Source organism: Pleurodeles waltl, chromosome 6 (assembly GCF_031143425.1).
Source record: "Pleurodeles waltl isolate 20211129_DDA chromosome 6, aPleWal1.hap1.20221129, whole genome shotgun sequence".
NCBI lineage: Eukaryota > Metazoa > Chordata > Amphibia > Caudata > Salamandridae > Pleurodeles > Pleurodeles waltl.
The window spans coordinates 211195490-211210442 of record NC_090445.1 but is presented as its reverse complement, the minus strand read 5'-3'; the positions used below and the strand labels follow the sequence as shown (position 1 = coordinate 211210442).

At 40.7% G+C, this 14953-nt stretch overlaps 1 protein-coding gene across 6 annotated transcripts in view; it reads left to right on the top strand.

Moving 5' to 3' along the window:
- Positions 1-14953, top strand: part of HDAC5 (histone deacetylase 5) — a 962367-nt gene that overhangs the window by 93807 nt on the left and 853607 nt on the right. For all 6 annotated transcript variants that reach the window (XM_069237853.1, XM_069237857.1, XM_069237855.1 and 3 more), the window contains exon 2: positions 13314-13405. The gene's annotated coding sequence lies outside the window, so the exon portion shown is untranslated. The remainder of the gene's footprint in view (positions 1-13313; positions 13406-14953) is intronic.

The window sequence follows — 14953 nt, the reverse complement described above, 5'->3', positions numbered from 1 at the left end:
GCAGAGCTCTCTCTCCTCCACCATGCCCAATTCATGCATATTTTCCATCCATTTTTGAATGGGTGGTGTGGCCAGCTGCATCCAGGGACACTTGCCGCTTAGCGAGCACCCAGCCCCAGGAGAGCGAACTGGTGGTGCATCCTGGTGCCTCGCTTAGGCATCTGTAGCACCCCCAAGTAGGCAGTGATTAACAGAGGGGTCCACAGGCACACTTGTGACCTTCCATACGACTCATAGGATCTCCCTCCGGAACCCCTTTAGTTTGCCACAATCCCATGTCATATGGAGAAAGGATGCTGGAGCAAAACCGTACCGAAGACATGTATTCGTCAGAACTTCACTGATTCTAGGTAAACATTGTGGGGTCATATAGGTTTGGTGCAGGAAATTGAACTGGATGAGTTTAAACCTTGCACTGCTAGCCACCTCCCGGACTTGAGAGAACAGCCTCTTCCATTCACTCTGAGAGTGGCACAGGCAGGTCTGCCGTCCACCTGTTCTGAATTCCCATTGTGTCAATGCAAAGGTCTTCTTTGAGCCTTGTAAATGAGGGAGATCAATCCCTGAGTTGATCCCGAGTCCATTAGTACCTGCAGTGTCTGGGATTTTGCAGGCACAGTGGGGAAGTCAATCCAGATCTTGCGGAATGTGCTTGATACTTTAGCATTGTTGCAGAAACTGGCCTTGATGTAGGCTGAACATATCCTGTACCTCTTGCACCGTAAGGAACGTGCCATTGAGTGAAAGATCTCCTTCTGTGGTGGAGCCTCCTTCAAACCATTGCCTCATATCCCTCAAGGACTGAATTTCTTGGACCAGTCTTAGCCATTGGAGGGGCAGCATTTTAGCATAGGGTGCCCAACGTAACACCCATATCACTGCGCTCCCAGGCTTCTGCCACCTGTCTAACAATAAAAAGACAGTCATTCAGAATCTCCACCCTCACCATAAGGCAGTGTGGGACATCCGTATGCTCTTCTCACTCTCCCAGAAGGTGTTTCCCCTTGTTTGGGCCATCTGCACACCAGTGTGCCGCATTCTGTAGGAGACCCACAAAGTAATAACTTAAGCTTCTGCAACACAAGGACCCCCAACTCCGTATCTAATTTTAGAATATCTAATTTAACTCTGCTTCTCTTGCTAGCACACATGAGGGACACCAGTAAGCTGTTTAATCTGCTAAAGACCAATTTCAGAACATTGTTCAAGCTGTTCTGTAGGGCAAATAAACAGCGGGCAGGAGAACCATTTTACATGGTTCATCTCTGCCCATCACCGATAGAGGAAGGCTTACTCAGAAGCAAATCAACTTTGCTAGACCCTCAGTGACTGTACCCATACAGAGCTGGTAGCAGGTCCCACGTGTATGCTACACCTGTATTCACAGATAGTGAAAGTGGTCCCTCTTCCACCTAAACTCAGTTGCTGAGAGTTTGGCAGGTTGTCCATGCGCCAGCACAGCCATGGGAGCAAAACGTTTTTATGTTTGTTAAACCACAGGCCAGACGTGGCACTGAATTCTGTCATGATCAGTAAGAGCAGGCCAACCAATAACTCTGGATGTGTGATGTAGATAAGCATGTCATCTGCATAAAAAAGGGAGTGACGCCACCCACCTCAATACCCCACTCAAGCATGTTGCGACGGAGATGAATCGCCAGTGGCTCCATCGCTAAGGTTAATAGGAGCGGTGATGGGGGCATCCCGGTCGCATGCCTCTCTCAACAGTGAGGCATTCTGACACCACACAGCCATTGTGTATATGTGTGCCCAGACCAGCATAAAGCCGTCACACCCAAGAAATAAAGATCTGTCCTAGCCCCATTTGGGGAACCTCCCAAAGGTACTCTCAATTGATTGTACTAGAGGCTTTCTCGCTATCTAATGTGATCAGCGATGCCTCCAGTTCCCCGTCCGCAACCAAATGCAGCACATGGGATTGCTTCCACAGGGTCACCTGGGTCTCAATACCAGGCATGAAGCAGCACTGATCTCTGTGCACCAAGAGGGTGACAACACCACCCAGCCTAGTCGCAAGAGCCTTTGCAAGTATTTTAACGTCCACACCCAGCATACATAGGGGCCTATATGAGCCTGGGTCCAAGAGATCTTTATCTTGCTTGGGGAGCTTGACTATCTGGGCTTCTTGCATAGTTAGCGGTAGCATTCCACATCGCCCACCTCCTGAAGAGTTTCCAGCGGGTGGGGGAGAAGAAGTTCTGAGTACATCTGATAGTATTCCACCGGGAGCCCATCAGGGCTGATGCGCTAAAAGTGCCATATCCCGGGCTGCCTCATGTAGCTCCTTCACCAGAATGTCCTATGAATTGAAGTATACCCCAGGGTTTACTGAACTTAATTGTACAATTACATGGTGTTTCTAGGACCCAGGTAGAACGGGGAAGCAACAGAACATTAACAAGAAAAATTCACACTCTGAATGGGTTGCACCAAGGTTGTATATTGGCACCATTGCGTTTCTCCTTCTACTTATCAGATATCCTGGTGAATCTATGTCTAAGTTGCACTTTTCCACTAAAACAGGGAGGGGAACCAATTCCAGTAAAATTGTAGGCGGACGATACTATCTTATTGGAGCTTACGCCTATAGGCCTTCAAAAGCAGCTGGATGCCTTTACATCATATTACCTAGCTAATGATTTAAAAATTAATATTGCAAAAACTTAATTGTTCCAAAGCTAGAAAAAAGTGCGATCAGTTAAAATGGTGGATCAGATCCAATGAATTAGAGGTCGTAAAGGAATATTAATATTAGGATATACTTTATAAAGACTATCTTAATTTTAAGGCTCGGATGGCCTCCCAGGAGCAAAGGGGGAAAGCTGTCGCCTTGTCTTTAAATAAATTTGACTCTGTTCTTTGGCATTAGTCTGTTGAGAATAAAAGTGAGGGACTCAACCTGTTGGACTGTGAACATATGTAAAGTCCTGCAGGCTTTGAATTTGACCTCCGTGTTTACCTGTAATGAACTGCAGTTGAGTGTTAGTAAAAATAAGATAAAAAATGTAAAAATCACGCTCTGCAAGCAGATATTAAGGATTACAGAAAGAGACCACAGGTTGTCTATTTACTACACACAGATTATAATGGCAAGCTACAACAGTATGTAAAAGATATAAAAGCAAAAAAAATGCTCGACGTTGGATGTTGAAGTTGAGAAATGGTCAAGTGTTGTCATTTATAAAGTGAAAATACAGCACTGTGATCTCTAGCGAGGAGTACCAAATAGAGGTTCTTTGTCCTTAAAGTGCACTTTAACCATATGTCATATTTTAATCTTTTATAGGGTTTTTTAATGTGAAAGAATGAAAATGTTATTACTAGTTTTTAGAGAGCTTCAGATACGACAGTCCATAGGTTTCTTATTTCTATTACTGGAATGTAGCAATATCAAATTATGCTGTAGGATAGTTTCATTTTTAGAGATGGTAAACAATAAGCTGAGCAAAGAAGGTGAATTTTCATTATATCAATGGTTAGTGCCTGTGTCCATAAAAATAGAATATGTGATTAAAAATGTAAAGTACAACAGGATTTAAAAAAAATGTAATATTGGTGTGATTAGGTTTACTAATGTTATCACTATTCTAATTAAGGTAAATGGTATTATATTAATCTATTTATACTGTTTATAATGTACACACAAGGTCACTTTATACTAAGGGAAGCAATGGGCACTTTATTGTAGTTCAGGGATGGGAATGCCATATTGACTATGGGGTATGGTCCTGTTTTATTTTATGTGAAAGTAATTGCAATGTCTGTGCGCCTTGTTTGGCTCAAATCAAGCAAATTAAATAAATAAAGACTTGTGTTGAAGGGACCTGTTGAAGGTCACTTCTCCCCCAAGAACCTTTCTCTTTCTAGTACATATGTGTGTTTCAGTGGGCTCCGTTTGTTTGCTATTTTTGTTATGTGAACAGCAAGCTTTTGACATTATTAGGGGTGGTGGTGGTGTGCTAGAGAGTGTGATATTGATGCATTTAATGTGCTTTTTAAGATGCAGAATTTCGAACTAAAACAATCTAGTGGGCCCAGACAGGCAAACGTCAATCATCACACATGCATAAAAAGCCTTAACAGTCATACAGCCACCATATTGTGCGATGTTAGGAATGTTTTTACAGACCGATAGACCTTAGAAATATGTGCATTGTCTTCCCATCTACAGTTTTACCCATTTAAGTATTTCTGTTGCCCTTATAAGCCATATGATCCTGTTAGAAAGCCCTTTTAATTTTGTATTATCCAGCCATCGAAATTCGCCATCTAATTTGTCTTTCTCAATAATGTTTTAAGTGATTAATTTTTCTTCTTATAAATCTATGCTATCAACTTTGCACTTTGAGGCAAAGCCTTTATGTGGCTGCTAGTGCCATGAAACATTTGCATGGCAGAATGTGGCAGTATCCGGACACACTTCAGTAGAACTAATACTCTGAATTATAAGTGTTTTAATTCCACGGGGTACATGTATGTAACAACTATAAAATATTCGGAGTAACAAGTCGATGTCTGCTTACTGTTTAAACATGATGTGGATCGAAACTTTGAACCATTAGTAATAGGAAAGTATGGTATCTTGTAAATACCTTTAGTTTAGTTCATAGTGGTTTAGTATACTTATGTCACGGGAGAGAGAAGGTAGAATGTTAAGTGTTTTAGAGACTCTAGAATGTTTCCTGAGTCTGAGGGCAGTTGTGAGATTCTGGAAAGCTGTAATGGTGGGTGGGTTGTTTCTCCAATGAAGGAACCTACAAGACTACAAGGATCTGCCTCTTTATTACACTGACGGCGAGGGGAAATCAACATCGCCATCTTCTCGTCAGTATATCGATTGGTTGAAATCAACGTTATTTCCGTTTATCTCAACAAATGACAATTTGAAGATTGGAGCAGATTTTCTTCTACTTACTTCATCAATCAAGTAAGCTGGTGTCGATAAAATTACATTTTCTCATGTCTTTTAAAAACATGAATTAAAGACAAATCGTCTTTAAAGGCTTACTGTTAAGCGGGAGACACGCTCAAGACTTCTTTTTTTATCAAACGCGTCACTCGACTACACAGAATTGCAGCGTTGTTGCTTGGGAACAAGGATCACAACAATGAGTGTTGCGCCGTAAGGAGACGCTCAATGTCACAGTTGCTCGGCAACTGCAACGCTAAGTGTACATTTAGGTGTGCAAGCTTGCATGATGCCTCAGTGCTCAGCAACCACAGCGTTTGGCAAATCTGTCTTCGTTTTCTTCGACAATAAGCACACCTGTGTTTATCCTGTTGAAACAGCGATACGCATGCTCGGTCACAGTTGCTTGGCAACTGTAATGCTAAGTATAAATTTCTCTGTGTGAGCTTACACTACGTCTCAGTTGCTCAGCAACCACAACGTTTGATTAATCCATCCTTGTTTTCTTCTGCGATACACACGCTTGTGTATATACGTACAATTTAGTGGATAATACTTTCTCAACTAGTTTGCAACAGGCATTTGCAACCAATACACTGTACAGTGTTATTTAGTTTATTTTCCGAAAGCAAGGAAACGTCTCCACTACTGGATATGTAGAATGTTACACCACCTCTTTTTTCCTCACCACTCCTGGTGATCCTCCAATTAGGTGGGGAAAATGGAAAAAAACATTTTTACATTATGCAAGAGTTTGTGGCACAAATCTTTCTAGTGAGAGGAAATATTCACTATTATTGCATTGTCTTGGTAGTGAAGGTCAGGAAGTTTTTGAAAATCTTCCAGATGTTGGAGATGATGCTACAGATCTAAATGAATTTGACATATGTTTAAAAAAGTTGGATTTGCACTACCTTCCTAAAGTCAACACTATACTTGTAGCGGTATCACTTTGGGATGAGGGAACAAAAACCAGAAGAGGGTGTGGAAGAATATGTTACGTCATTAAGGAAATTAGCTTCTACCCGTAATTTTGGTCCTGCTATAGAAGAACGGACTAGGGATCAGTTTATGCAAAAATGTGGTAGTGACAAAATTAGACATGAGTTGTGGACCAAAAGACAATCTGCCTCTACATGAAGTACTCTCTATTGCAAAAAGTGTAGAGCACACTCTAGCATGTGTAGAAGAGTTGGAATGAAATAAAAAGTGTATCTGTGAGTAAGGTGGGTGCAAAAATAGAAGAAAATAAAAGTAAAGATAGTGGTAAAAACAAAAGCACCCAGAATCAACCTGTTACGACAAGGAATGGTGTGTGTTATAGGTGTGGAAATTTGGGATATTTTGCATCATTCAAGTACTGTCCTGCTTTAAATGTGACTTGTAAAGTCTGCAACAAGAAGTGGAACTTTGCGAAGTGTTGTAAATCAATGAATTCCAAGCAAGATCTGGTTAAATCACTAGATGATTGCATTATGTCAGTTGTTTCTAGATGTGAATCTAAGAGTCATCCTGAAGAACAAGTTACAGTGGATGACGTAGAAGTTGAGATGTCAGGAGCTTGGTATCACCCTGATATCAAATGAAGTGTGTGACAACGATTTTAGTCACTAGTTAGAGTTGAAGGATCCTGATGTTATTCCTATGGCCTACGGTGGACAAGCAATGGATTTAAAGGGTTACTTTGAATCATAATTGTTATTCAAGAATAAGTCTTTTGTGGTAAGGTTTATGTCCCTGTGAAGGGAGATAGTGTAATAAGTTGGCCTCATCAATAAGAGCTAGGAATCATTCTTGATCCCAATGCACCTTCACCCGTAATGCTCAAAGAGGAGTATGTGAAAGAATTAAATGGTGTACAGGAACGTAAAATTCTAAATCTACAACATGACTAATCAAAATTATGCAAAGTGTTTACTGAGGTATTAAGTGGAAAGATGGGGTGCCTGAAGGGTTATGTACATCAAATTAATTTGAGACATGGAGCAATACCAGTGGTAGCAAAAGTTCACCCGTTCCTTTATCGGTGACAGAGTCTCTTGAGACTGAGATTAAGAAGTTATGTGAGATGGGAGTTATTGAACCTGTGAAATGTTCAGAGTAGGTGGCACGATTGTAGTCACGCGTAAACAACTAGGCGAGATTTGTCTGTGTGTTGATCTGAGAGTTCTCAAAAATGTCTGATAAGTGACCATTTTCCTCTGCCTAATATTTCATAAATGGTTACCTTATTGCGTGGCGCCAAGTGTTTCACCACCCTAGGTTTAACTGCTGCTTATCACCAGATCAGGTTGCATCCTGACTCTAAAAATCTATACAACGTTTGTGACTCCTTATGGTACCTATTGTTATGTGCAGATGCAGTTTGGTCTAGTATCTGCAGCTGCCATTTTCCAACGTGTCATGTATAAGATGCTTGGAAGCATGTCTGGAGTCAAATGCTTCCAGGATGATACCTTAATTTATGGTGATACTAAGCAGACTCATGATGGTAGAGTCCGAGAAGTCTTAAGTAAACTTAGGGATAGTGGATTAACTCTGAAACTCAGCAAATGCTCTTTTGGTCAGAGTGAAATTGAATATTTGGGTCATAGAATAAATGGTGATGGAAAATTTCCAAAAAAGTAATTAATTGAGAGTATATTAGAGTTGCACACACCAGAATTGAAAGAATGATTTACTTTCATTCTTGGGAATGGTGGAATTTCACTCAAAATTCTTACCTAATTTAGCTGCCAAAACTCTTGAAATGAGGAAACTACTAAAAATAAAAATAAAATAAAAAAGGCTGGATTTGTGTGTAACAAAGAGTGTGCTCTTGAATTCACAAGTGTTAAGCAATAATTGAAGAGTGTTGAATCTCTGAAACAAAGATTGTTTTGTGATGACAGACATAAGTACTAAAGGGTTGGGTGCTGTGCGATTGCAGAAAGATTAAAAGAATTCTCATCTTAGACCTGTTGTGTATATGTCAAGAGCTTTACGTGGAGCCGAAGAGAAGTATTCTACTATTGAGAGAGAAACGTTGAGTATTTTTTGGGCTGTCAAAAAGCTTAAGAACTTCTTGTGTGGTAAAGAGTTTATTGTTTACACTGATCACAAACCTTTAGTTTACGGTTTTCACTAAGAAAGGTCTTGATGTGATTTCTATGCACATTTGCAAGTGGATAGTAGGGTTGCAGGATTTTTTTTAATGTTCATTATGTTCCAGGACCGCGTAATAATGTTGCAGATTGCCTGTCAAGACTTGGTTCCGTAGTAGAAGTGAATCTAGATGAAGATGATTTGAAGGTCTGCAGCATTACAGAAGGTTGTATTTCTCATGACGAATGTGTTAGAGCTGTTGCAAAGGATTCTGTTTTGCAACAGGTGATTGAAGCTGTACAGTATGGATGGAAATATGAAATGAAGAGAAATCAGCATTTGACAAGTTATTGGAAAGTCAGAGATGAAATCTCGAATGATAATGGGATTCTATTACGAGGTACAAGACTTATTGTGCCTGCAGAGTTGAGGGACAGGGTTATGAACCTAGATCACGAAGGACATCAAGGAATGTGCAAAACTAAGGCAAGAATTCGACTCAGTTATTGGTGGCCTGATATGGATTTGATGGTAGAGAGATTAATCAAAGTTTCTGCAGATTGCTGTCATAGCGACAAAATACATAACGTGAGGACTCCACCTATGGCTGTTAGAGATTTTCCTTCCAGCCCTTGGGATGTGGTTACTATTGATGTAGTTGGACCAGTGCATTTCAAAGGGGGTACTAATTTTCTGTTAACATTGATTGATCAGTTTTCCAGGTGTTTCCGTATTGGTAACGATACCGGAGTTTGTAAGTGAAGTGTTTAATCGGGAGGGCCTACCCAAAACAATTCTGACAGATAATGGTCCCCAGTTTGTCTCATCAGGGAAGGAGAATTTCCTGAGTATGCATGGAATTGTTGACAAAAAATATTCACTGTACCACCCTGAGGGAATTGACACTATTGAAAGGTTTAACAAGAGTGTCAAGGAATGTATCCAATTGGATGTTAAGTGCAGGGAGGTATTGGAAGGAACGTTTTAAAAAGTTTCTAAAGGCCTATAGGTTTTCTCCGCATATAACTATTGGGGAGGTTCCATTTGAAATATTCAGAGGGAGGAAACCTAACTCAACTCTGTCTCCTGGTTGGTTACACTGGGGCAAGAGTGAAGAAGTGTCATGGAAAACAATGAAGGGGGGTAACGAGAAGGAGAAGAAAAGTGTTGAGAAGAGAAAACAATATTATGATTCTCGCAAGGGTGCAAAGAGTGTGAATGTTAATGGCGGTGATTTGGTTTTGAGAACAAAAAAACTAAAAAACAGTGTTGTCCAAGAATGAATCTGAGTTCCTGGGTCCACTGAAAGTTATTAAACTTTTCCGCTTTTGGAATCTTAATAGGGTTGTGAGTTTCAATGATAGAATTGTAGGAATGTAGGTTGTTTTGTTATTTGTTTTTTTTTCAATGTAACACTATTGTGATATTGATGTATCCAAGTGTCATTGAAATATTTTGTGTTGTAAAATAGGAAGGGGTATGGTATCTTGTTAAATACCTTTAGTTTAGTTCATAGTGGTTTAGTATACTGATATCATGGCAGAGAGAAGGTAGAATGTTAAGTGTTTTAGAGACTCTAGAATGTTTCCTGAGTCTGAGGGCAGTTGTGAGATGCTGGAAAGCTGTACTGGTGGATGGGTTATTTCTCAATTAAAGGAACCAACAAAACTACAAGGATCTGCATCTTTATTACAGAAAGACTATTAGAATTACAAAACCAAGACTGCTGTTTGGTTGCCACATTTTGGACTTTTTGTGGATGATCACTTTGCTTCTAAGAATGACTCACATAGCATTGCTAACTGGTTCTTCCTTTGAGTTAATGAGAACACAAATGGCACACTGTGCTGCCGTAGCAAGGTAGGATGGCTAGCATCCTAAAGATACATTTTAAAAAACCTTTGTGACAGAGCCCTACTTAAACATTCTTGGGTGTTTGTAGATCAGTACCTTGCTGTTCACAACCTGGGCCTTCAAACATAGACTGTGCAAATTGCTGTTCAGCATATAAGTATTCTCATGTTTCAAATGCTTATGAAAGTCTTCAGTGATGACATGATCTTAAAAGATTTGAGTCCAAACTCAGGACTACCGAGTACTAGAGAGTAAGGGAAACATGGCCTTTTGCCATGGTTGCTTCTTTCTTTCTTTCTTTCTTTTTTAAAAATATTTCTCAACGAAACTAGCCGATTTAATGTGGCACAGATTGCTATTGGAATCGCCAGTTCTTGATCTCTTGTGTCCATGAGCCGCTGTGACTTCCACAAACATCGTTCTGAATCAAACTTTCCTTGAGGCAGCTGGGAAGTTGGATGAAATAGCATACCCAACCTTTGAGAGGGGACCCTTCGCTGTCCCTTCACCAGTGTTTTCCTGACAAATTTGATTAGACCAGGGGCAATGTGCACATTTCACCCTTCAAAATAAACTGTAGATGAGGTGTCAGTAGTGTAACTCTGTAGTTCTAGCACTAATCCTGTATTGGTACCATTATGAAATGTTCAGAGGGTTCGTGCTCTTTAAGAGGAATAATGGTATTAAATGCAGCCATAGAAAAAATCTTTTTTGTGGTGCATGCAACTTTGGCCTTCTACAACAAATATGCTCAAAACCTTCCAAAACAATACAATTGTGTAGTTCAGTTTGATATTTGAAAGTAGTGTGCAGATTGGCCAAAGTGGAGAAACTTAGGAGGGAGATGGCAGAAAATTGTCTTTTCCCTTGAAATTTCTATGTACAATTAGTGAGTAGTGAGAATGCAAAACGTGCCTAAGGGCCATGTCAGGTTCATTCTGGAGCTGCTGGAATGCTTGCACCCTACCTTGCGCCCACTGAGAAGAATTTAAATGTCCCAGCGGGCTTTAAGGATGGAGTACTGAAGGAGGTAAAGAGTTGTGTGGATACTGTTGAGTGTGGAGGTTTGGGTGCAGGATGTGGCAAAAGGCAACACCTGGTGCCCAGTAGATATTTAGCCTTGCTTTAGGCTATTACTCCTCCATCCTGCGATGAGGTGTCAAATACAGAACATGTCTAAAGGCTTTGCCCAAAGCCTCCTGGGAACAACCAATGACAGTCCTTTTTGCCTGGGGCTCTTCGGTTTGGGAGTAGGGTGCAGCTAACTACCCTAGGGGAAATGCGACTACACACAGAATGTGGCCAAAGGCCGTTCACTGCAAGCAGTACGACTGGTTGTAGAAGATTGCTTACCATGTCCTGTGAGCAGGGAACCGAGGTATGCATCTGAAACAGGGCGCGCTCCTGAAGTCTGCTAGGCATTGCTGAAGCCTGTACTTGTTGTACTTTGTACGCATGACCAAAGATGGAACTCAGTGTGGATCCAGAGCTTGCTGGCATTATTATTCCACAGTTCTTGCCTACCCTCTGCTTTGGCCATGTCCGGCAGCCTCTTTGTTTGTTGAAGTTCAGAGTGTGACAGGAACCCGGGATACTGACCGCTTGGTGCGAGGATTTGTATCTGTGACTAGAGCTGGTGGGCGCTGTTATTTTTTATTTATCGAACAATGGATACCATAACAAAAAAAAATCGTGATATTCATTGGAAACGCTTTGGAAAAAGGAAAGTAATGCCTAACTCGCATCACAAGCTAATATTATAAAGTCATTAATTCCCATTAAAGCATAAATGTTAAAACCAGTGCAGTGACCTACTACGGATTACTATGCAACCATAGCTTCCCATTCTGTAATGCATGTGTTGCCTTCTGACATCACTGATGGCATCAGTTCACCACTGATTTAATCAGTGCCATTACTGATAATGTGAGCAATTGCACTTCTCCATATGCTTGCTACAAATGCAGATGCACATCTTGTTTCTGTATGTAACACGTGAGGACATGTGAATTGAATATTGAAGTGCAGCCTTTTAACTACGATTAATGTCTTTGAGGGTTGGTGTTGCTAATGGGTAAGTGCAGTAGACTTTCATCTATATATTTATATATTTTTTTACACTGGCATTAGGTCACAGAATGTGGTCTTTGCGCACACCATACCCCCAGTTCCCTAGACTATGGACGCAGTGTATGGTCTTTAACCATATCCTACACCCAAAGCCCATTGGACGTACCCAAAGCTAGGGCTATGCACTGCTGAAGCATATGCCAGCAGGCTCTGGATGCAAAATGAAGGTTTTGGTCTTTGGCCATGTCCTGCACACAGAGTCTAACAGGCATCGGCTTTAGCAATGCCTTGAGAGTTCCAGGTGCATAGACTATTTCTAGTGCATATTCTGCTTCAGTTCCACTGCTCCCAACCCGTAGGCATGGCCAGCACTTCAGCACATCCAGTCTTCCTACGTATAGTGAATGACATGTAGTGAATGACATGTAGCCAAATCCTGCTCGTAGTCTGCCTAGAGTTCATGGAAATGGCAGTAATTGTGACAGAAATGTTCCATGCTTACAACAGCTTAAGACCAGGTCCTCTGGATAGAATGTCAGAAGTGACACCATGAGTGTTGGGCACAGTTCCTGTCCGAAGTGGCCTGTCCTCTTTGTCCCAATGCACATGGTAAAAGCCCTGAATGCTCTAGAGAATGGGTTGGTGAGTGCAGCACATATATTTGGAAGATACAAAGTAGATAAATAAACATTGTGGTCCAGTGGCATAATGAACCAGGAGGCCCATGACCCTATGGTTTGTATCACTAGTACTCAAGATGGCTCTGCTGGCCCGTAATATGTAACGCTGTTTGTAATTTCTATATTACATCCTTATTTTGGTGCTGCGAGAAAAAATGAAGGATAATATTTAATTAATGAAAACAGTAATTTATATACTGAATTGCAGTGTTCAGTTGGTCATAAAAATAAATAGTAGAATGTTTGATTATTACACAAGAGATGTGGATGTTTGTGAATATATTTTAGAAGCTTTGTAGAAGTAACATTCTGAGACTTCTTTCTCCTTATTTCAGCTTAATACGGGCCCTGATTCTTTTTGGAGCGTTTTTTCTATTTTTGTCCTGGAAACAATGCAGATAGAATAAGTGGCAATATTTAAGCTTGGCAATAGATTTTGAGGCTTTTGTTATCTAAGTGCACTGTCCTTTTTTGACACTAAGTAGATAGTGTGAAAACAGACTGAATGAGACCATGCCACGATTGGTTAAAATTTGTAATTGAAAGAATTACACAATTTTCTCAAATTATGGAAACTAATTCCCAATAGAGGATATCATCCATGTGAAATAAATTTAGAAACCACTGCTTTTGTGTAATATACAAGCGCAAACCTGTAGTTTCACATGTATTTGTGTATTTTCTTTTTTTTTTAGACAATACATTTCTTAGACAGCACATATGGGCCGAGGTCTCTGGTTCCTGTCTTTGGAGTGAAGATCCCCATTATGGAGAACTATGATTAGAAGTAAGTAATGTTGTATTAGTATGTTTGCCTCTGTTTCCTCCTGGGTGAAGATAGGCTGTACAATCACAATCTTGAAAATTCACAAAGTTGCACCTGTATTAGTTCCATGTTCTTGTTTGCCCTTGTCTTGCACGATTTTGTTGTTATTTTTAGGCAAGAACACTGTTGGAGCACAAAAAAATATCTAATATCTGTAGTGACCTAGATCCACTGTAAGTTAGTGACTAGAAAAGAGTAGAAAGTGCAGCCTGTGCTGCCTGCCCTCTACATTGGCTTGTAATGAGTTCATGCACCCTCCCTCTTTTTCACAAGGTGTTTTGTTTTTGCGTCTAATTATTTTGCACAAGACTAAACAAAAGGTTTGAGTGGGTGGCTCAGCAGGACAAAGTGTTTTCCACCAGCTACCAGTGATGACGTAGATGGAATAACCACTGTTTTCTCGTGGTCACTGGAACAGTCTGATGATAACCTGCTCCTGCTTCACACACTCATGCCACTCCTCATCCTATGCCACATCACATTGCCAGAGCACCAATATCAATTTTTGGAAAAACATTTTTTCATCTCGTTGTGTGTGTTCTGTAGCACAATCTCTTATATCGGGAATGAACATAGTGTCTTTCTGACCATTGCCCCACCTCTTACCCTGTTGTCAGGATTCTTCTCAGCTCACAAATTGTCACATATAATCTCCCATGTATGCTATTTCTGTAACATAAAGGGAATGGGTGGCTCCAAACCCACACTTGGTGGTCCATCAGTGGTAGGAACGAGCCTGTTGTATATATAAATTCTTGTAGCAAACTTCTGCATTGTGTTGTGCTGAATGTTTTTTCTGTGATCCTTACCAGGGCTTTGACAGACCTGTCACCCTGAGCTGTTTCGGGGCTCTTGAGATCAGACAGGCCTACCCTTCTCCCCATCTAGAGTTGTGTAACCCCACTGAGACTTGCAGCGTCACCCTCGCAAGCTAAAAAAAAAAGAAGAAATCACCCTCTCCATCAGTAATGATGCCTGACTCTCCAAGCTGTGGATCTCTTGCTTCAGAATCAGAAATTGAACTATATGGGTAAAAAATGCTCTCCGCTGATTGATAGCCAACTGCTGACATACGAAAGTAAATGCTAGAAAAGTGCGTATTTTGTGAGCAATCCTTTTCAGAACACTTTTTTGTTCGGCCTGTTGTGGTGCGGTCTCTTATATAAGCAAACTGAGCAGTTGCTCCACCTTTGTAGATAGCACAAATGGCTCTCCCTGTAGTTATGGCAGCAAAGTGGAGCACTTTTGATATTGGTGACAACAAAAAAAGCTTGATGTGGTTGCAAAATATAGGCTTTGTTAGCTGCTGGCAAAGCAGTCCAGATCAGTAACACCAAAGCACAGATTCGTTTGGTGGCAGCAAAACGTACCCTCATTGAGTTAGTAACACACAAGCTGGTCAACACTTACTGTTGATAGCAAGCACCTATCGAAGTTGGTGAAAGCTGGAAGTCCTCCTTAAGGGTGGGTAGTAATAGAAATACTCTATTGCATTATTTCCTAAACTGT